We start from the raw sequence: 23,723 nt of genomic DNA, 5'->3' as shown, positions 1-23,723 counted from the left end.
GTGCTGCTTTGGTTCTCGGCTGCTGTACAGGTGATTCTGGAGATGCCCACGCGCGTGATGTGGAAAGGTCGTTCACCCTCTGGAGTTCACTGAACTTCCTCTGTTCCTCCACTGCTGCTGTTCCTGGGTTTGTTTCGGGTTTTAGTCTTCGTATCGTGCTGTTTCCCAAGTATAAATGTTGAAGAAGAATGTTAGCTGTGATTGTGAGTGGGGCTCCGGTGTTGAAAATGCCCATACAGCTTCGGTTCAGTCCATCTATTGGGTTGTTTGTTCGTTTGGGTTTTTTAATTGGCAAACAAAAGCTCTTGCTGGTCAGCAAATACAAAGGGGAATTTGCAGTTGGAATAGCCATCGCTATAAAACCTATATTGTGTTCATGTTAGAAAAAAGGTAATTCCCTTAATAAGCTTTATTTATTTTTTTTTGTCAATCATGGAACCAGTATTTTTACTGTATTTTTTTCTCTCTAATTTTACTTTGACAGATAAGATACAACCCAGATTTCTCTCACTTTGTTCTCTTTCAGTCGTTTTAGTTGTTAACAAACTTTTTTTTTTTTCTCATATCATACTATGCCATAAATTATGATTTGAAATGGTATTCCTTGTACATAAATCATGAGGTCACTTACTGGATTTTGCCTCATTCAAGTTCTTTTCCTTGAATGGTTAGTTGAAAATAAATAATTCAAAGCACTTATTCCATTCTGGTAATCCCATAATAAATTTACTTCCTTGCATTTTTTGCATTTTATGCCAGTCTCCTGTGGGGTAATGAGTGGTGCCGTTTCAAATTGTAAGAACTCTAGTTTAGTCAGGCTCAAATTAGTATAAAAAAATCTTTTTTTCGACTGTCAGGTCTGTGTTTATAAAAGCATTAGGTGACTTGGAGCCACAGCATTAATTATTAGTGTTTCATAAGAAACTATGAAAATATGTCTTATATTACAGAAACAATTTGCAAGCTCCAGAATCGCTGTCAAGGCTCTTCAGGAGCAGTGCAGCTGTTCTGTAATGATCTTTGAAAAACCTACCCCAGAACTAACTGTCAAGTGTTCTAGTTCTGTGTTCAAACTCACGATCAATATGCCATGTGATTGATGAAACTGTATGTCTGCACCAGTCATAAAACAAGAACCAAGTGGGTTTTGCCATTTACTTTTTGAGGAGACTGTTCTTCTCATCTCCTTATTCCTGAAGAAATCCTGATTAAGGTGCGTTGCCACTCGTAGTGCTCAGCAGTAGCCAAAACACTGGGGTGTTATCAGCACCCTTCTGGCTACCAATGCAAAGCACAGCACTGGGAGGGCTGCTGTGGGGAAATGAACTCCATCTCTGCCAGACCCAGTAAAAGGATTGACTAACATGAGTATCCCAAACTTCTCATATGCAGTGTGATATGTGCTAAATGCATGTGAATGGGTTCAGTCTCTGTTTTCCTCAGCCTAAAGCTTTTAGGGATGGGGGAGGACAGCTTGAAATCTTGGGCAAAAGGCTACAGCAAAATTAAGCAAACATAAATCATAATCAAGAATTCATCTTATCATGAGGTATTTCAAAAAAGCTGAGTATCTGGTACTCTGAAGTTCATAGGCACTGATCTCATCGTACCTTTTTTTAAATTTCCTATTTTTGTCAGTCTTCTATTTAAGATTTATTAGTTCTGTTATTGCAATTTGTTACTGTAGGTGAGATTTTGACTAAATGCATTGTTTGTTTTCTAGCTGCTCACAAAACAGTGCCCTAAATTCCCTTTTTTTTTTTTCAGAATCAATGGTAATCTTCATGAAATGGCCAACTGCCCATCGCAGCTGTGCCATGTATGCTTCACTTGCATTAAGACCAAGGTTCATTTCTTTGGGGGAATTGATTGAAAAGGCATAGTTTTTCTGTGGACTCTTGATCATATAGGAAAGATACACATCAGCAAATCTCATATTTTCTGAAAGCAAATAGAAAATGATTTTAACCTTTTTAGCAACAGAACCTACCTTTTGTCAGGTAATATAATATTCAAACTCACTTGCTGAAGAGGGGTAATTTTGAAAATGGGAGACAGAATAAGCTGGAGAGCATTTTCTTCCTTACCTACTCTGAGCATTATGTTCTAGCTGAGAGGAGAAGTTGTGGTTTCAGTACCAAAGCTGTCTTTACAAGGCTTGGAAGAATAAGAAGACCAAGTTCTTCAGTCTCTTGGGTGTCTAAGAATCTTCACCTGGGAGGAGAAAAGGGGCGGGGGGAAAGTGCATTTATATCCCAAGGATTTCTTTCTGTTTAGAGTTTAGGCAGTGTTGTTTTTTTAATTTATCTTTTCCCTCTTGACAGAGTGAGGTGGTGTTCAGAGTAGGAGGCTACCATTATGCTCCTTTTTGTCTTGCTCTTTGTTCAGATTGTGTATGCAGACTACAAGCCTCAGTTTTCAAAAGCTGCAGTAGAGCTCAACACAGTGTTATAAAAAGACACTGAGAGGGTTGAAAAAATGGATCTCATTCTTCTTCACCCCCACAATTCTTGTTCTTCTGCACGTATCCAAAGATATGCCTATTGAAAAGAGCAGTGTCCTAGAGGTAGACTAATCTGTGTCTCTGCACAGCAGTATGTTAGATCTGTTGAGCCATCTGTGTAGTATTTTGTGGCTATTTTTAACCTCTGCTTTGGCAGAAACAGCTTTTTCTGAAATTAGTTTCCTCAGTAATATTCTCAGATAAAAAATGTATTATTAAATGTATACCTTTATACTTTTTACTCTTTCAAAAGGTGATGCAACCTATGGCCTCTGAGGAATTATGTCAGAGGAAAGGGGAAGAAAGGTTTATTATTTACTGGTTTATTATTTACTAGTTTCTTCCCAACCATTCTTCACAAAAGAAAAATCGTCATCCTCAGAATTTAATATACAGGTTTGTTTAAAGCTGCCAAGTAACTGATAGTTATTCATGAAGGAGAAATAAGATAATGTTGCTGAGAACAAAGAGAATCTCCATAGATAGTTTGTAGCTTAATAATTCCAAGGAAACACAGCTCATTAGGAATCAAAATCTTTTAAATGTAGGACATAAAATATATGGCAGCCTTACAGTAGATTTTGTGTTTTCTGTAATATGCTTGTTTAATTAGAGGGCTCTACTGAAAAGTTGTATCCTTCAGAAGGAAAGGCAACATAATTTGCAAGAGGCTCTTGTAACAGATACTTGATGCTGAGTGGGTTTGAATAAACCTGCGTTTAGGGTGCAGGCCAAGACAATTACAATGCTTAAAATTTTAAACACCTAGGACTTTAGTCCTGATACACAGACTGCAACTTCCTGCATACTTTGCTCGGTGCTTTCATTGACTATTGTTTTTTTAATACCCCCGTCAAAGCTTTTAAATGAAGGAGTTCAGTGCTGGGAAAAGGAAAAGATGTCTGTGCCTTAAAATTGAGTTGCTTTTATCTTGGTGTATGAGATTTAGGAACATGGACTGCAGATTAAAATCCAGTGGCTAACTTGGGATGCTTCTCATGCTGCCTGGTCAATGAGTCAAGAAGGAGTTCATCAACTCCAGTACCCAATACCTCCTTGAGAGTACTGATTGAGCCTCTCAGGGGGTTTATCTTGAAATAGCTTAAATTAAGACTTCTGAAGAAATCAAGGATCTCCCTAAAAGACATGTTCTAAATCTGAACTCCTGATCTGTGCCAAATATTTTGCTTAATTTTATATATTAGCCACTTGAGGCTGTACTGTGGTTCTGATGGATTGAGGGTTGGCTTGAGAATCTGTAAATAGCTCTGCCTTCGTGTTGTTTCGTTAACTGGTTTTGTTAAATCACTTTGGGATACTTTGAGAACTACTGTTATAGGGTAGAGTGTTTTGTTGTGGTTACTTTACTCGAAGATCTTGATGACCTGTGTTCTTTATAAAACAACTTGTGAATTGAATTTACATTTCTTGTGAATTTAAATGAGGATTTGTAAAGATCACATTTTTTATATTGCTCCAGAGTTTTCATTATTCAGAATCTGGACTTGTAATTAAGAACCTCATGGAGAATTCTCCAAGGATGTTTGATGCTTCTGTGGCATGAGTGAACCTAGTAAGCTTAATAGTCCAAAGAGACTGCTGAAATTGCTGAAAGATGGAATTCTGTCATACAAAAATTTATGAGAGATTGTGACTCTTTGCTACTGTCTTCCAGAGCAGAAAGGCCAAGTTTCTGTGTCAGTGTGAGTAAAGCAATTTTTTGGGCTCAGTTCTTCAATTTTCATGCCAAGGAGCACTAACATATACAGAAAATATCAAAGCCATCCTCATCTTGACTCTGAAAGCTGAGAGCTATTAATAAAGTCCCTTAAAACGATACCATATTCAAACAGTGTCATTTATAATGCTCTTTTGGGGCACTGAAGAGCAAGGTCCAGTGTCTAATGAGCCTGTGTTTTCTCTTACTTGTGTTGCCTGGTACAACCACTATCTAGAATTCACTTCAGCTTTTTCACTCAGACACCTTTGAAGGACCCATATGTCTTTTTATTCTGTATTACACTGTTGTGGGTTGTAACTTCCATAAAATACAAAGATTTTTTTAAAATAATAATTAAATGCAATGTATTAAACCTTATATTATGCAGGTGCATGAGTGCTGTAGAAATAAGTCAGATATGATTTCTTTTTTTTTTTTTCCCCACTGAATATTTTAAATGAGAAAGCTAAGGATATCAGAAAATTTTGGTATGTTACATAACTGTTATCTGACTACAGACGAAACACTGTGGTAAGATGTCTGGGCATTTGCTTCTTACATTCTGGTTTAAGTATAGCTTGATATAGTAGCATCTGTGGGAAAACTTTGTACCTATTCCAAAGCTTTTCGAAAGGCACCTGTTAAAATAGGCAACCCTTGCCATCAATCATTTGCTTTAGAACTCTCACCCTTTATACTTCATTGAGTATCACTATAAAATTGCAAGTTTGTGATCTGCTTTCATATTTTGGTTGGTTTATTCTGCTTTTCATAGATTTTTGAAATTTGCTAAATGAGTATGATAAATTAAGTAACTCTGGCAGTTTAAATTCTCTTGAATATTTGTAATAGTAGTTTCAATATATCAGCTTTTGTTGGAAAGTGTTGCAACAAAGTCAGCAGTAGTCAACATATTTTATGATTAAGGGTATTTTACAGTTCCAACAACCATGAGAAATTGAAGCATCATTTTAGGTAATAGTACCAAGAGCCCTGCATTACAGTTAACACAGGTGGCTAGGGAGTAACTGGAAAAGTAATGATGCCCTTTTTTGTTGTTTATTTTCCACTGAAGAGTGAGGAAAAATATAGCCATTTGTATTTTAGACATACTGTGATAGCAGAAGGTAGCTGTGCTAAATTCCCAAGTTTGCTGAGCAACATGAAGATCTCTTGTTTTCTGCTTCTGCCTGTCTGAGCTGAAGAGAGTGTCCATGTTGTCCTGAGTCAGACATGCAGTGGGGTTTGCAGAAAGCATCATACATGGGGTTACCCGGGTTACAAATCTTAAATTCTCTTTTACCAAACGTTCCTTCTGGAATTAGTTCAGTTCTGTATATCCTACAGCATATGTTACAGTGGATTATTTGTTGGAGGCAGGTGTAACTCAAAACCAAGCTACAGTGTACAGCAATATGTTTTAACAACTCTGAGCCTCAATGAATGCAAATTCATCACTGTTTTCTCAGAAAGAGACTCTGAGTCTGCCTCAGTTTGGGTTATCATCTGGCTTGTGAGGGCTTGAAGCCAGTGCAGTTACTTAAGGAGGAAATTGTTCATTTGTCTGACTGGTGAGGTCACAGTTTAATTCACAATATATCTGACTATTTAAATGAGGTTTTGGGGAAATTGATATCTTAGTTATCCTTTTCTATAATGTCTAATATACAAACATCAGGCAAATAGCAACATTTATGATGTAACTGTTTGATCTTTTTAAAGGTAAGGTCGTTTTGAGGAGAAAAAAAAATCATGAAAGCATGCTGAATTAGATTTCATCTGTAACTCAGGAAAAGGAACTGTAGTTTGAATAGTATCTGCAGAAATCCTTTCTGAACAGCAAATCGCCACTGTTCATATGATTTTTGCTGATTTCTTTAAAAACAACATAGGACGGAAACATACATGTTTTTTCTTGCTTCTTGGCCGTTATTCTCACTGGATTTCTGTGTAGCAGCCTAGCCCAAGAAGGATGCACAAACAAAGGAATTTAGAGCTCTCTCAAATCGCCGTTGAAAAATTCATAAGAACATCACAGTTACACAAGAGTTATAGTCTCGGATGCTCCAGATAGCTCCTGTGACGCTGGCAAGCTCTGGAATTAGAATGTGTTTGAAATGTCATATTCTGTTCTCTGCTTGTCTGATTCAGTACAATTACTCTTGCTCAAGAATTTCATTACTCCGTACAGTTTGTTTGTTTAGCAGCTTCACCAGTAGTATGTTTTTATAAGCCAGGAGGTCTGATGTGTATAATATTTGCATTCTCTTATTTTTCTGCTTTATTAAACTGAAGGAGTCAGTGCTTTTAATGAATTATTTTCCCGAACCATTAATCATTTTGATTTTGTGGGAGGAGGAAGTTCCTTTTTATTTTTGGGCTATTTTGCATTCATCCTTCAGCTTCCTTTTCCGTGTGGTTGCTTTAAAAGTAACTTAATAGAAGGAGAAAGTAGCAGCAGAAAAAGCAAAGGGGGTCAAACAATGAAAATGCTGGGAGAAGGAGGCAATCCTAAGAATTTCCAGAATTTTTGAATGAGTTGAGAGATTACAGGGAGGAATTTTTAAAACGCACGCACAAGGAGTTAAAAAATATAGATAGGTGAGTATTGATGAAGAGATACAGAAACGGTCAGTGGGCGGGGAGGTAGAGAGATAAAACAATACCAGGCAGTGAAAGCAGACCAAGCACATTGGACAGACCTCTCTGTGTAAGCAGCACTCCTTAGCTGGGCAGGCTGAAGTAGGACTGCACACCGGGGATTTGCACATATCACACCAGAACACATAAAGCCACGTCAGCTGCACCAGCTTCAGCACTGAGGATCGACTTCAAAGGCACTCGCTAAAAGAAAGGGGACGAAGTAACACAGACAGACAAAGTTCTAGTTTTGAAGAAGGTGATATTGTGGGTGTATGTACCTGAGTGCAAAATCTGTATGGCTGAATACTCTGCAGAGGCTGTATCCTTCAGCTGATGTATGCAAGAAAATGCAAGATCTGTGCATTACCATTTCCTCTCATATCAAATAGTTCTGGTTTGGTATTGGCATCATATGCGAAATTGAAACATGGCCAAAAGTGTTGCTGGATTTGAATAGTCTCAGTGAAGACGACTGAAGACCCAAATTCTAACGTGGAAAACTTGAGTTTTGTTGATACATTTAAAGCTAGATATGAGATATACATGTTTATATTTAAAAACCTTGCTTTTGATATATATTAAGCATTCAATTAACATTTGTATATGTCTGAATGCCGATCTTTTCCTGAGGAAAAACATTTATTTAGTTGAAATTCCATTGAGCACTGTCACACCTGAGAGTCTTTGAATTGCTCACAATCCAATGTGTATAAAGATTTTTCAAAGAGGCGGGTGAGCGCTCTGTCTGGGTTTTTGATAGTGCTTGGCTATCTAACAGCAATTGCTAGAAGTTGTGCTCCTGATGATGTTTGCAAGGTTTTGGAATTCAATGCACTCCAGTACTTTAAAAAGTTGACCCTAATTACCTAAAGCATTTTTTAAAACAAGTCTTACGTTCACCAGAAAATTATTTCTTAAAATATGAATTTAGACCTGAATAGCTTCTCCTGGTTCCATCTTTTATAGATAAATTTGTTATGTGGTTATGGCTAAACGCAGAGTTTGCCCTGAATTTTGACTGGGGCAAGCTACAAACTTCAGAACAAGATATCTAGTCTCCTGAGTGCCACTGGTAGATAGTGTGTGTGTATCATTAAAAAAACTGCAAACTAAAGAAGGTGCAAAAGCCATGGAACTCTGTCAGCAGCTCTCTGCAGCACATCACAGGCTGGGGAATCCCTGCCTGGAGATACAGGAGACATCCTGGGATGCAGAGTTAGAAGAGCATCTTAGCACTGTACAACACTTGTTAGGGGAGGAACAACATGATGGAAAGAGAAATAAAGGCGCTTTAGGATCATCATTTTGCTCTCACTGCAAAACATTTTTGTAATATGTGAAAGCAAGGATTCTTCAGATAACATGTTTTTATTATAAGCAGGTGCTGTTGTCTATTCAGCAACCACCAATGCATTGCTCTCACTATTGTGAAGTGCCTTGGTGTATAGAGTTCCATAAACAAGGAGGAGAAAGATTTTCAGAAGCATAAATACTCTGGAGGAATAAATGAATAATAAAAAGACGCTTAACGATGTTGCTATTAATAGTTTACACTTTTAGGAAACGCAGGACTTTGAAGTTGCTGTTTCAGAAATCCAGCATCTAAATAAAAGGGAAAAACAGAGTGGAAAACCAGCCTATCATAAGACAGTAGTTATTGGTAGTAGTTATCACTTCTGCTGGCCTTCCTGAAGTGTGGTTGGACTCCAAGATTTTCACAGTGTTGGTAATTATGTTGAGTGTAGCTGAACTTAAATAAAACTTTGCCATAAAAATCTAAGGGGTGTTGTCTGCACAGAAGCCACACGTACCCTCACTGGTAACAGTGGGATTTCAGTGGATGTACCGGAGATTCTGATTGGATTTGCTTTTATGGGGTTTAGCTGTGAATAAGAAATGATGCTCCCTGTATCTCATTAGCAAATATAAGTAGTGGATGAAGAGGTATTAGTAAGATTACCTTAGTCACACTCCAAAATGAGGAGGAGAACAGGCTAACAAGGTGAGGACAATGCTTCAAATTTTTATCCTGATTTTTATCTTCTGTACTGTCAGAGGTTTGTCCACATCTGAGGCTTGAAACAAATACCTTTTAGGATATTGCCCTGAATTAAATATAATGTGTCGGTAGGGAGTAATCTAAACTTTCTGTTCTTTTTGTACTGTAGGAATGGAGCATCTCCAGCTTTCTATTATTTTATAATTTAGGAAATCTCAAACATGAGATTGACTTGTATTTGATCTGAGGAATAAACAAAATGTTTTGAAATTTGCATTCATAAGTGTTTGTACTTTAATGGAAAGGTTTTCTTCAGAGAGAAAAATGATTCTTCAGATCCTAATGACAAGGCTTTAGGTCTGGTTGTCAGTCTGACTGGACTGTTTTTTACCTTGGCTTCAGCTTGTAACTTTATGTCCAATTGTGGCATGTTGGTTCTGGAGTGAGTTATCTGAGGGACCTACTAATGCCAACATCTAATTCATATATAATCTATTAGAAATTATTAATACTTATGACTATAGGTATTTGCTGTCAGACTTTTGTGCCTAGGCATAAGGAATCCAAATTTCTTGCGAGCCTATAATGGAAACAAGGCAAAGCAAGGTATCAAGAAATCAATTAAGCTGTCTAGTTGGCATTTTTACCCCTTTAACAAGTCAAAAAAAAAAAAAGAGAGAGAGAAATGTTTTCAAAACAGGTATTCTTTTAATTTAGAAAAGCATTTTTACCAGTGCTAAATTCTGAGGCTTTCCAATTTCCCTTTCAGCTTTCTGGTACTTTGTGTAGGAGACTATGCTATTATGAACAACGTATGACAGGTATCTGTTACTTTGTGCTTCTCGAAGCCCTTTCATGACTTTTGGAGAGAGAGGGAGGGAATGAGAAGGTGGAATTTTTTGTAAGTGTCTCTCTCTGTTCAATACGTGAAGCTCTTTCTTCTGCTGCACCCATCTGGGGATCCTTTGCGTGACACTGGGGCCCTGAAATAGCCCGTTACTACGTGGTTATGAGATTTTTAGTTCATTGCCAGCATGCTTGTCAAGCTGCCAAATGTCCATTTATATTTTATATATCCAGTATGTATGTCCAAACTTGAGAGGAAGGAAGCAGCTATCGGTGCAGAGATGCCAACCTCAAACCACCACTCTTACGTTAGTTATGTGAACATTAATACATGGAAAGAAATGATCACACCTGAATTCAAACCATCAGCAGCTTTGTCCAGAGCATTTAATAGATTTCATCAAAAATGTCCTCAAAATGTATATTTTCATGAAGAATACATTTTTGTTAGTCTTTTAGTTTACTTTAGCCTGTTCTAGCTTTATTAGGGTAATTTCATCTTCTTTTTTCCTCTCTTCATTTGAAATTCACTGTTTTCCAGAGGGAAGGGTTGGAGGGGAGAGGGGCAACACTCCATTTTGTTGCTGCTATTATTATTAATTTTTTACTCCTGGTTAGGTGATTCTTTAATACAGTTTCCACTAGAAATTGGGTATGAATGTGATTTTGGTTATGTGGTTTCTTTCCCACACTGTTTTCCTCTTTATTTCATGTCTTCATTTTATTGGGTAATGATCTGTCTTTTGTAGGCATAAGGTTTTCCTCACTGATTTCATTGAAATGTCATTTTATACTTTGCTAAGTCACTGCAAAATACTTTTTTCTAAACATTGAATATAAATACTGGATGAAGATATATTTTATGCTACACAATAATTGTTGAGTTACCAATTTTGTGATTTTTTTTTTTTTAATCCTTGCAAAAACCAGTCAGGTATCAGAGGACAACGTGAATTACTGTTGCAAGCTTTCTGCCAGTAATTCTGAATGTTACTGTACAGGTGAGCTTCTGGATTAAGTGTTCAAAAAAGCAGTTCAGTATATGTTATTAGTAAGACTTCACTCTTTTTTTTATTTTTCCTAAGAGTTGACAGCAGAGATGCTAGTAAGATTATAACTGCATATGAGATCCTTGTATTCTAAGAAGTGAACCAAAGTAATACATTTGATGAGAACAACTTCCTCATCTATCAACAGAACAGTATAGCTTTAGGGTGCTGGTAGCAGATTGCCTGTTATTTTGCCTGCAGATTGTGTGAGTTTTAAAATGACATAGCTCTGATGGTCCAGTTCTCTTCAGATTTGTAAAATATGCTTTTGTTTTTCGTTTTTCACAATAAAGCATAGCTAAGAATCTGACTAGAAATTACCACTCACTGCTAGTAATAAAAGAAGATTCTTTTCTTTTTTTTTTGTTTTTAGTTAGTACAATAATCTGGGCATCTGGTAAGTAAACATTCTATCCTACTGCATTATGGAAGCAGATGGAGACTGATGGTCTCAGTCGAAGAGCCTGCACTGAAGAGGGCAAAGGTTGGGGGGAAGAGAGACTTGAGAGACTGGGAAAGGGGAGAAGATCTAACCCTGGTGGTTATAGGCCTCCAGCATGTCGAAGTGTCCTGTGCAGGGGTGCCTCAAAACTGGATGCTGTTCAAAGATGTGGCTGCAGGAGGGTCAATTAGAGAGGAATAACCTCTTCCCTTGACTTCTTGGCTTCAGACTTACCAAAGCAGGTCAAGAAGGAATCAGCCTTTGCTTCTGCAAGGGCTCACTGCTGACTCCCCTGGGAGTCTTCGTGTTGAGAGGTGCAGTGTCAATTGTTATAGCCGACAGCCGTTGCCATGAATTTCTAAATTAAATTGTTTTGTTGGTTTTACCAACAAAATAAGCAGGGAACTGTTCAAAAGAACCATGCATGGCTCTGTTATTTGGTGTGGATGATTTGGCTTCTGGAGGGGTTAACATAGTCTTGAGAAGCAAAAGCTTGTGAAGTATTTGAATAGGTGTGAACAGGTCATGAAACTTTGTTTCCAAGGCTCCAAATACTGAATGCCTTCTAATATAAAATCCTGACTGTAGCTGGAAGTTCTTACAGGCACAGATGACTCAAAGAAGGGCAGGTCACCAACTCTAGATGAGCTGTGCTATTTTAATTTACTTTTAACCCAACACACTGATTGAATTTAGACTAAAAAGCTACCATCAATGAAATAGCTAATAATGAAGTCATATGTCCAACTAATAGCAAAACAAAAAGAGAATAAACCCTCACCCTCCCTAAAGCAACCTATTTTTTTTTTTTAGACTTTTCCATCAGTGTGTCAATTTGACAATCAGAAATAAAACTAGCAGTGATTTCACTACTTAAGAAAGCTTGAGTTCTTAGGGCAAGTGGCTCACCCTCCTGGAGTCAAATATCGAAGTGCACAGAGTTTACAGGTAGGACTTTGCAAAAAGTTGAAGGCAACTGAATTCGTTGAATAGGAGGACTCACACCGAACAAAAGCAGCTGATGAGCCTCAAGAGATGCGAGATCTGTATCTGTAACCACTGTCATTTGCCTTGGTGTGCAAACCAGGATGATGTAGGTGTCTTTAGATGCAAGGCAGAATTACATCCTAAAACTTTCCAGCAAGAAGTGTGGTTTATGGGTTTTTTTCTTCCCCATATCTTTTTATTTACTATGTTCGTTAGGGTTTTTTTAAGTTCATTTTTTAAAAAATAATAATTTAAAAGCTTTTAAAGCACTAGTAAACCATTCCATTAGTGTCTATGAATCACACCTAGGACTCACATAGCTTAAAAAAGTATTAATGACTAAACCAGTAGTTATCCTTTCATTAACTGTGTTTGAAAGAAAAGGAAAACTTTGTATGCTAACTGGTTTTGCAGTTTAATGTTATCACTGACTCTTTTGAATAGGCATAGTTTTACTGGAGTTCTTTTTCAGTCAAATTTCACTTTCACTTGACACAATTTTTTTCCATGAATCCAACATTTAATGTGTGGAATGACTTTTCAAATCACGTATGTAACATCCATTGTGATTCAGCGAAGGCAGAGAATATTTTACATCTACTTTGAAGTTCCATTTATTAAGCGTTCAAAAGTTAATCTGCATTCAAGTTATCTGAGTTCAGTGACCATTCTGTCCTCCACACTTGATAGATCTCCCAGAAAATTTGAGTTCTTTAAATGTGAGCTTTCTTGGCACTGCTTCATCCAGTCTTGTTTGACAAACTTAAAAGATAGGGTAGCGCAAACAATTTTTCATTCAGCCAATTTTTTTCCTAGTAAAATGAGAAACTTTGAAGAAGTTTAAATTTTAGAATAGTAGAGGAGTGAAAGCTCTTTTTTTTTTTCCCCTGAAGTTTTCACTTTAGAGGTTCTTTTCTTTACCTTAAGAATAGAAACAAAGGATTTTTTCAATTTAAATAAAATAATTTTGAGACAAAAATGAGTGATTTTTCATCTCCCATGTGTATCAGAAAAAACAGACTTTAAATCAGTTGAAGGAATTACGTAATTTTTTTTCAGGCTGGTTGCTCTGTACCCCATATGTAACATCTTTACCATTTTGCATAGGCCTATTCTAAATGGCGTTGTCAGGGCTCTAGAATAGTAATCTGCTCTTTTGCAACTGCCTCACTAAAATTTTGTATGAATATTATAGGAAAGCACAGTGCTTTTCATTTGTTTTAAGAAGATATTCCTGTAAAGGTTGTTTTTTTTTTTTCCTGATAAGATACTGTCATCAGTATCTCTTAGTGGTTCAGTAATTAGTCCAGCATGAGTGTAATCAAAATGAACTGCTCTAGTGATAAAGTGTTTCTAATGGTAGTGTGCAAAGGTTTTCTGTCAGCAAAATGTAATTCCCTTAGTATCTGGAAACAACTTTTGAAATCAAAGGCTGAAAGGCTGTGGAGACAGACAGCTGGAATCACTGCACCAGAAAATGTTTAATCTTTTGGCTTCCCTGCAAATATTGAGTAAGATTAATTTTTTATTTTATCTGAAATTGAATCTAAGCAGTTGGTCAGATGTAGTATTGTGGTATTAATTCAGTATCAGGGTTGAAGATCCATTTGGTGAATTTGATTCATTTGGGAAATTTAGGGTTTCTTTTTATGGTGGAAGTAGAAATGTAACTCTCATTGAAAGATAGTTTTACTTTTAAAACCACTGGCCAAATTTCCTATAATAAGGCAAAATAATTGCTCCTACATAAAAGGGGGAAAAAAAGAGAAAGAATGGAGTTGTCATTCTGGTTTTTTTTTCTTTTCTAAAATGTATTCCTATTTCTTTTGCGATTTTACCTGAAGGAGAATAAAAGAATTGTGGGTACAGCTGCAGAGCTTTCAGCTGAAGCCAGGAAAAATGCAGAAGTTTTACAGTATCAAAGGAATGCTTCTATTGAATTGCTTCATAGCAAGCATTTTATAAGGAGTTAATTTGTGCCTTGTTTATGGCAGTCAAACTCCAAAACGCGTTTTTCAAACAGGGAATATATAAAAGTTATTCTCCTTTGTCGCTCCCTTGTATAATAGCATCTTGTTCCTTTGTTTTTTTCACCCCTCTTTCAATGTCAGTTATTTACTATGTTTGGAGAGGTTTGTGTTTGGCACACTGTTAGTACCATCTCAAGGGCAAAAGGATTTTGTTTCCACTAGTTTATAGTAGAGCAAATAAATAGAAAAAGAAAAAGGATTTGTTGTTTCACGCTTCCTTATGCTTTTCCCAAATGTTATGACTATACTTCAAAATACTAGTTCTGGACAATGTGTGTCAAAATGCAATAAAACTTTAGACAGCTTAAGACTTTTAGTATGTTCATGAGAAGGAGCTGCTTTTTTGTCTGACACTTTCATTATCAGAAACACTACAGTTTAATAAAGATTCACAGATACTCCTTTCCAGTGAAATCTTCTTTCTAGGTTACTTCTAGAATGTAAAATTCCCCATCCCATTTCCATTTCTGTACATCTGCATACCAAGGACAAACCACACCTTAGCTTAACCTGATACCATGGTTATCCTGTCCACATACATACTTTTTTGCTTCCACATTAACTTATTTGTATTGAAATAATGCAGAGATGGCTCACACATAGGGAAGGGTTTAATTTTCTGAAAGGTGAAGCTGTGCATTGCCTCCATAATGAACCTATATGCCCTGCCTTAACCACACTAGGTAACATGACTCTTCTATACCTTCCTCTAAGTTGTTTTTTTTTTTATTTTAGAGAAACATTCAGAGTTATTGATGATTATAAAATTTTATTACTGTACTGTTAAATGATTCGTTTTATACCATAAGTAATTGGGATCATTAGGGATGTCCATCTTCAAATTTTCATGTCGCAACCAGAGGGTGACAAATTTCTTCACTGAGACTGTGGTCAAACACTGGAACAGGCTTCCTAGAATAGGCCTATCAGTCTTTAAAAGGCATTTGGGCAATGCCCTTCCTCGCGTGCTTTAGCTTTTGGTCAGTCCTGAAGTGCTCAGACGGTGGTCACACGAGATGATTGTTGTAGGCCCCTTCCAACTGAAATGATTCTATTCTTCCATTCTGTTCTAATCTAATCTAAATTTGTTTTCTTCTGCTGAGACTAGGGAACTCTTCCCTGCTTGTTTCTCTCTGGCAGTGGCAGGTTTCTGGGTGTCGAAGCTTCTAACATGAACCAAGAAGTGTGATGGTCTTTCATAACGCCCAAGGCATTTCACTTTCTCCCAATGCAGAAGCAGGGTGTGCAAATCAGCTGTCATCTTGAAACTGCTTTTATTTCACTGGAGTCCTGGACAGCCTCAGAGTTGGACATTCCCACGTGGTACTTCAGATAGCCTTGGAAACACAGTAGCTTGTGAGGAGATCCATTTCTGCAGCTGCCTTTCCGTTAGTCTTGTGTTGGCCTTCCTTCAGTCCCCCCCAAAGGGCCTTGGAAGGCTTGGAGTCAGTATGGGACAAACTATGGACCTGACTGGGACAAAAGGCAGCCTGCTGCTTCTGTGGCTGGGAGGACAGGAGAAACAGAAAGGTCAACAGCTATGCCCTTGGAAGCCTAGGTCAGTGTCGTTACAAGCGATAAAAAAACTTTCCAGGTATGAAAAAAAACAATAAATTGAAGGCAACTTTGTCATTTTACTTGGAAGACGCTTGCTTTCCTCCATCTGAAGTGTTCTTCATGGCTCATGAAGTGAAAGGAGGCATCTATAAATATAAATTACTAGAAAATGATTGTCAGGTCATGTAAATCCCAGTTTGTCATTGCTTTGTATGCTGATGCTCAGAAATGGTTGTCAGCTGAACATTGCTGTCTTTAGAATTAATATATCAAAAAGAATACTTGAAAAGAGCCTTTGTATATTTTATCTCTTCTTCTCTCTTTAAGAGAAGAAATTATATACTTTAAGGGTATATTTCTTTCAAATAGGTTATCGGCCCTGGCAATTTATTTAGAAGTTCTGTTCCTTCTACTTCCTTTATTTTACTCTAATCTGTTATTTGTGATGGGAAACAAGATTGCTGAGAAAGAAGAGGCCCTGTGACATAATATTTCTGCTTATGCTAATTTCATATTAATGACAGTTCTTCACATATCTAACTATAAACAATATGTTATAACCTGTAGAAGAACAAGAGGGGGTTTTTGTGAACCACAAATTTTTTTTATGGGTGGTGGCAGCAAGAGCTATCAATATTTAGTCTAGCTGGGAACCTAAGCAATATAAATTCAGAGGAGCACTATAAAGTTCTGTCATAGCACTACATAAAATTTTGGACCCATTTTTGTTGTCTTAGTAAGTTGTGATAGAAAGGCAGATTTTGGCAGTCATTGAGATGTAATGATTTGCCTACATGATGGAATGAAGAAAAGAGTGGATGGTGAGAAGTGATTTGGAATGCTGTTAGCAACTGGTCTCACTGTCTTCTTCAGCATGACCCCTTCTTGGGGATAGCTGTCAGGTTGAGAGCACGTCAGCTGTGATGGCTGAAAGAGTACAGATATGAAGTAAAGTTCTTTAGTGGCCACTGTGGTTGCAGACCAGTATTCAGAAAAAAATTCAAACAAAACCAAACAGACCTTAGGCTCACAAAAATCTCCAGCATTGAAGTATCCTTATTTCTGAAGTCCTGATACGGTTGATCAACTACTGTGGGTGATTCACTAGATCCTTGTTATATTTCTTGGCTAGATGATAGCCTGCTGTTTAATCAGCTTTTTCTGGGTCAGCATTGTTCTTGCACTGTTTGATTTTGGCCCTTAGGCCCACACACTGTACTGGGTGGTTAGAATGGGCTTTTTAGTCCAGTTTCACTGTTCTAAATTGTGCTTCAACCAAACTGGATGGTATTCATGCTGAGCTAATGCTGATGAATTTGTAAAATCTTGAAGATGGTGTAAGTTATTTTCCCTTTTACCACAAGAATCCAGACCTTGTGATGTGATCCATCGCTGTATGTATGCCAACAAAATTGTTGGATTGTTTGCTGGAAGCACGTTTTTTACTGGATATCTCAGAATAATTCTTCTTTGAGGGTCTGAGCTACAGGGACAGTATTATGTTAAATGAGCATCTTTGCTTATGATAGACTTAGAAATAAGTGATGTAATTATATCTTTAACAAAAGTAGAAAAAATTGAAAAATAAACTCAAGTAGGTATGTGAGAGTCTTTGGGTTGAGTGAAATGAGTTAACTGTAAATTATGATTTTTTGCAATCTCATTAGTGCCAGCTGTTCATACTATTATATTCACTTTTTTTACTTCCTTTAAAATGTTTCATTTTTCCCCCTTTTATGCATCTATATAACCATATATAGACATGTTTTTCAAATCCTAAAATGGAAGTAAGTAATTTTAAAAAGGTAATTAATTACCTGCAGAAAAGGTTTTCAAAGATTTAACTCCGATTTTGTGTTGGGTATGCTTCCTCTGTGTTTAACATTATTAATGAATTATTATTATGAATTATTAATTCATAATAATGTTATTAATTCTAATAACATCATCATTAAGAGTGAAAGTGAGGCAACTTTTGCAGTGCTAGTGAAAATATCTTGTAATTGCTAGCATAACTAGAAAAGTTAGATAAGCTTCTAAGCATGTAAGGACTCTGCAAATCTGAAATAAAAGCTGCAAATTTCAAATGTAAATTAAATCGTGTGTTAAACACGAGCCACTGTCTTTTCTTTCAGATAATCTAATTGATTTAACTGAATTTTAAATTATTCAGAGTCATCTTGGTATTTATTAACTCCTGTTCCATTGTGGTTAGAAAGAGTTACAGCTTTATGCTGTGAGTATTACAAAGCTATGTATGCATACTTGTTTCATTATAGGAAAGTTTGCTGTTAATGAAATAATTTACACAATATTGTAATACATATTGAAAGTCTTTTAACTTTGAGCACGAGTAATCCTCTCAAACAATGTGTGGGACTACATATTATTAAACTGAGGTGCTTGTGTATTGCACGTAGTAGTTACTGTGATAAATGCTAACCTAAAAGTAAGGTTGAAACTTTTTCAGATTGCCTGTCTCCATTTCTAGGTTTGATATCAAACAGCTGTGGGTTAATAAAAGTATTGGCTTATGATTTGAATGGTTTCAAAGGATGTTTCACTTTCAGAATACCTTCCATTAAATTTTATGTAGCTCCATGCAGTGTTTACTGAGAGCTGTTCCTTGAACAGTACTCAGAAACTACTTTTGGATGTGTATTTGAATTTCATATATGTGAATTGTTCTGCTTGTCCTGTACTCAAAAGATGTTCCCCAAAGAAAACTTCTGTCCTTGTGTTAAACATGATTTTTCTCTGCTCTGCCCTATCATCTTCACATTTTGTAATTTAATTCATTCTCTCTTATTGAATATTCTGAGAGTTAACCAATATATAACATTATCTGTGGTGAATTTTTTTCTTTTAATGCTTGATGACTGTATGAGTGTAGGAAAAAAATAACCCAGCATATTTCCTCGGGAGTTCGACATGGTGTTTTACATCCCAGCCATTTTGCTATGTTCTTCTCTTGTTATAAACTAATTCCCTTGGATGTCACAGCAATGTATTCAATTAAAAAATTGCCAAGCAAGGAGAGGAACATAAACGTTTGTTTTTAGACTCCAAATTCTTTCTGATGTTAAATGTAATTTCTTAGGCTTTCTAATGTCTTCACGATCCACAGGCTTCAGAGCATGAATCCACCTTGATCCTGCACTGTTAAATTCTTTTTTTGCAAGATGCTAAGTATGCCAAACTTTGAAAATATTTTGAGGCAAAATTTTGAGTGCTTTCCTGGCCTGCAGTTCGTATATCACTGTGTATTAATAAGATGGCTAAACACAATCTGGGATACTGATTTTTGTGAGATCCTGCAATCTACTTTAAAAATACATCTATGATAAACTTGATGGCATTTGTACCTCCAAGTTAAAAAAAGTAATTGCAAATTCTCCAGGTATTTTAAGTTAGTGAGACAGTTCCTTATTTAAACATTATGCTTAATAAGAGAAACTGCACACTTCTTTTAAATGTATACTTTGCAGTGCCCATAACTCTATTTTACATAGTGCAAAATCCATGAAGCTAATATTCTCCAGCCTGTAGTAATTGTGGAAAACATGTTTTATTATACATTTTCAATCCTCCTACCTAAAATAGCTGAGCTTATGGCAGGAACACATACTTAAAACCAGCCTTGCCTCCTCATCCACCATAGTGACTACCACCTGTGGCTTTTAAGATGGTCCTGTGGTTTCTTGCTATACAGCTTCCTTGCTACCCAGGAAGGCTGGAATTAATTTATGTGAAGGTTTGTATGACCCATGGCAAGTGGAAGGCCAGACTATGGTCTTTTCTAAGAAAGAATGTAAAATCTGTGTCTCACTTTTGATACACTTGATAGGCTCAGCAGGATGCTTCATTTGGGGTTACAGTACAGTGGCAGATAGAAAACCAATCATTGTAGCTGTGTGCATGTATGATGGGGGCGTGTGTTCAACAGAAAGGTATTATCAGGAAAGACCTTTTGTCACTCCTAATTTCTCCTGTGTGTGTGTGTATGTATTAAGACACGTATCCTGCAGGATGCACAGTTCTGCAACTTCTCATGAACCTGTTGCAAATTACATCTACCAAAGGTTGGAGTTGGTTGGAAGGATGTTCCAGGTTTTTATGAAAGGAGCTGCAGTGGATATTATGAGAAGTGACAAAATAATGGTTAAAATGCATTTGCATTTGGGTTTGAAAGAGATAAGAATTACATTCTATGTGAGCAATTCTGTAATTTTATAAAGTTATAAAATATAAATAATACATTATGCGTGAAAAGAAAAAATATCTTGCAGTAATATTGAAATCTAAGTCAGGTGCAAAGATGAACACAGAAGAGTTGCATAGTTCTGTACATTTTGCTTAATTGTGTTTGTTGAAAGGATATCATTTTCTCTTTAAATCATAGGCTTGAAAGAGCACTGGTAACTTTTTTTTCAGATTTTAACCTTTAGAGTTTTTAAGTGCTTTAGTAATAATCTCAACTTTTCCCCTGTAATTTAGGAAAATTATAAAATTACAGATTTTTAAAATAGCTCTGTACACCTCCACAGCATTGAGCTGTCTACGTGGGCCTAATGTTCAAGTAGCTGAGTTGAGTTTGGTACAAAGGTTGCTGGAGGAGGCTAAAGAAAACCATCTTTTCAACAGGCTTTCGATTGTGTCTTGCTCCAAGCCTTTGTCACATGCTGTGACATGCACTCTCATCAGTTACCAAAAGTTAACGTGGAACTGCATCGCAGTTGTTAAAAGAAGAAAATCACTCAGTTCTTCAGTGTCGCCTACTGCAGTGATCTGCAGGCAAGCTCTCAGGTAAACAGGAGTTGCACAGCCATGAACTGCCAACACACGATGAATATTGCTTTCATACATGGCTGTGAGCAACGAAATCGCGTCTCACTTTGTTTCAGTGTGTGCAAACAAACGTGCAAGAAAAAACCCCTGACTTTTCACAGGGGCAAACTGGCAGCTGGGGTTAAGGAGAATCTGTTCTTCTAGGTGTCACAACTTGTCAATGCTTCTGGGTCTCATATCAACATACTGTGTCATACTTGGTCAGCTTTATCTGTCTGTAACCTCAGATGTGAAGTTGTCCACGTCTCTGTCTCATCCGAAAGCATTTAGGAGAGAAATGTATGTAGCTGTGCTTTTAAATAGTGTTACTGAGGTTTGGTTCTGTTATCAGTTGACTTTATGCAACAGATGTGTCAGTTATAAAGCTTCTATTTTAAAAAGCTTGGGAGTTAGATTTTCACAGTAAAAAGTAGACCTGTTTAATAAGCAAATTTAAAAATTGTGGTCTTAGAAGGGCTTCTGAAGGGCATGTGAAGATTTAGAACAATCTAAATTTTTATCTTGGTCCAGATGGAGCTACAGTCTATTTGATGGGACATAAACACAGTGTGTTCAGCCATATTTAGCAGGAATATCTGTTCCCTGTTTTTTTCAAAGCAGTTCACACCCAACAAGAGTAGCGTTGCCTATGCTGAATGGAGGATACCAGCATCTTTGGTTCAGAAAATCTGAAGCCTTGTCTGGCTGAGGCTCCTTAGGATAACTTGTTTGTGCAGCAAGCATTTTTAGAATTCTTCTGGTATCTTGTGTTTTTCAGTAATGAGATGATTGTGGAAAAAAATATCATTTTTAATTAACAACATTATTAATTAGGAGAAATAAATGTTTTAATGAGGTATTTGATCGGCGTAGCCATTAGTAATGCTGGAGGGAGGTTTAGGTTGGATATTAGAAAAAGGTTCTTCCCCCAGAGGGTAGTTGGGCACTGGAACAGGCTCCCCAGGGCAGTGGTCACAGCACCAAGGCTGACAGAGCTCAAGGAGTGTTTGGATGATACTCTTGGGCACAGGGTGTGACTCCTGGGAATGGGCTAAGGGCTGGACTCAGTGATCCTTGTGGGACCCTTCCAACTCAGGATATTCTCTGATTCTGGAATAAAGTAACAAAATGCTGCCACAAGGGAAAGAGCCCTTCTTTGGTACATGAAATTGTAAAAGGCTGTATAATAGAAGTAAAAATAGTAACTATTGCTGTATTTGGAATGAAGCAGAAATCATGTGTCCACTTACGCGATGTTGTGCAAGGAATAGAACGGCTTGACTTGTGTAACAAAGGATATTGTCAGAGAGCTGTTAAAATACTTTAAAATCAGCCAGCTTGGAAAATTTAGACTCAGGACTCCAAATTAAACTGATTAATTTGATTATTTTAGACTCTAGGCAGTGAATGCTGATAATTGCATGTTGGCTTTATCTGTGATTTACAATGGGATGTAAATCACCTCCAGTGTGAAATCTAGACACATATGTTGTGGTTGTGATGAGTCTCTGCTTTGCCTTTTGCAGTGCTTAATGTTTTGAGGTATGAGTAATATTACTGAAACCACGTATTAACTTTTGCAATAGAGGTGTGTCTGCATCTGGTGGTGTATTGTAGTCTTGATTTGGACTGCCAATAAATAGGTTACCCTGGGCTAGGCAAGGCAGTGCCTGAATTAGCCTTCATTAGCTTGGAGGTATGGCATGTGACATATGGCAGTGTGGTTATGAATGCAGTCGTGGAAATGCTGTTTGGAGGAGGACTTTGTGAAAATAACTGTCTTGGCTTCAGATCAGTGTTTGGTGGGAAGAAAAAAATATTAGCATGACCAAGGGCTGGATATAAATATGCAACTAAATAAATACTGGAATGATTTTTGCTTCTTTGGTTTCGGGAGCTGGGAGAGTACATTTGGAGTGTGGCAGTAAGTAGTTGCCTCAGGTAGACAAGTAAGGTGGTATCTGCTCTTGTGCTTTCACTCCCCAACCACCTCGCCTCACCCCATCGTGGAAAATGGATTTTCTGACAGAATACTTGGAAACACAGTTCTTAATGAAGCACTTGTGATGGGTGCCACAGGTGCTGGCTGGAACATGGCCTGCTTTGGCTTGATGGCACCTATAAGAAGTGTTTTGAGAATGGGTGCCAAATGTGGGGCTTGACCTGACCTAAGGAAGTAACATTCAGGAATTTGCACAGTATAGTGGCTGAGACTACGTGATTGCCATCTTTTGAAATTGTTCCTTCATAGTGGGAAAGGTCAGACATACTCCTCACCTCCTTACCTAATAGCTTCTCTGGCTGGCTGGGTCTCTGCACAGAGCTGCCCAAGTCTCCTCCTGTTCCAAGAGCTACTGGCTTTCCCAGTAGCCTCTGTCTTCACCTTGTCTGCATTTCGCCTTTTGAAGTAATATTTTCTTCTTTCCTATGGCAGTTTTACAGAACAGAAAATGGGTGTTTTCCAGTCACTAGGGATCGGTGTTGGGCCCAGTCCTGTTTAATATTGTTATTGATGATCTGGAGGAGGGAATCGAGTCTGTCTACCATTAACAGATTTGCTGATGACACCAAGTTGGGTCAGAGTCTCAATCTGCTGAAGGGTGGGAAGGCCCTGCAGAGGGACTTGGATGGGCTGGATTGATGGGCAGAGACCAGTGGCCTGAGGTTCAACAAGACCAAGTGCCGGGTCCTACACTTTGACCACAACAACCCCCTGCAGTGCTACAGGCTGGGCACAGAGTGGCTGCAAAGTGGCCCAGTGGAAAAGGACCTCGGGGTGCTCATTGACAATGGCTGAACATGAACCAGCAGCATGGCCAGGTGGCCAGGAAGGCTAGTTGCACCTGGCTTGCATCAGCCAGGAGCACTGATGTGGCCAGCAGGATGAGGGAAAGGATTTTTCCCCTGTACTCGGCACTCCTGAGGCCACACCTCGAGTGCTGTGTCCAGCTCTGAGCTCCTCAATTCAGGAAGGACGTTGAGGTGCTGGAGTGGGTCCAGACAAGTGCAACGAAGCTTGTAAAGGGTCTGGAGCACATGTCCTGGGAGGGATGGCTGAGGTTGTTTGGCCTGGAGAAGAGAAGGCTCAGCAGAGACCTCCTCACTCTCTACAACCCCCTG

At 37.7% G+C, this 23,723-nt stretch overlaps 1 protein-coding gene across 2 annotated transcripts in view; it reads left to right on the top strand.

The window, feature by feature from the left end:
- The first annotated feature begins 8,809 nt into the window (after positions 1-8,809).
- The window catches only part of ANO3 (anoctamin 3), a 121,645-nt gene continuing 106,731 nt past the window's right edge, over positions 8,810-23,723 (top strand). For both annotated transcript variants that reach the window (XM_018081837.1, XM_018081835.1), the window contains exon 1: positions 8,810-8,868. The gene's annotated coding sequence lies outside the window, so the exon portion shown is untranslated. The remainder of the gene's footprint in view (positions 8,869-23,723) is intronic.

This window comes from Manacus vitellinus, unplaced genomic scaffold (assembly GCF_001715985.3).
Source record: "Manacus vitellinus isolate BGI_N305 unplaced genomic scaffold, ASM171598v3 scaffold_57_pilon, whole genome shotgun sequence".
Classification (NCBI taxonomy): Eukaryota; Metazoa; Chordata; class Aves; order Passeriformes; family Pipridae; genus Manacus; species Manacus vitellinus.
This window is presented reverse-complemented; position numbering and strand designations above follow the sequence as displayed.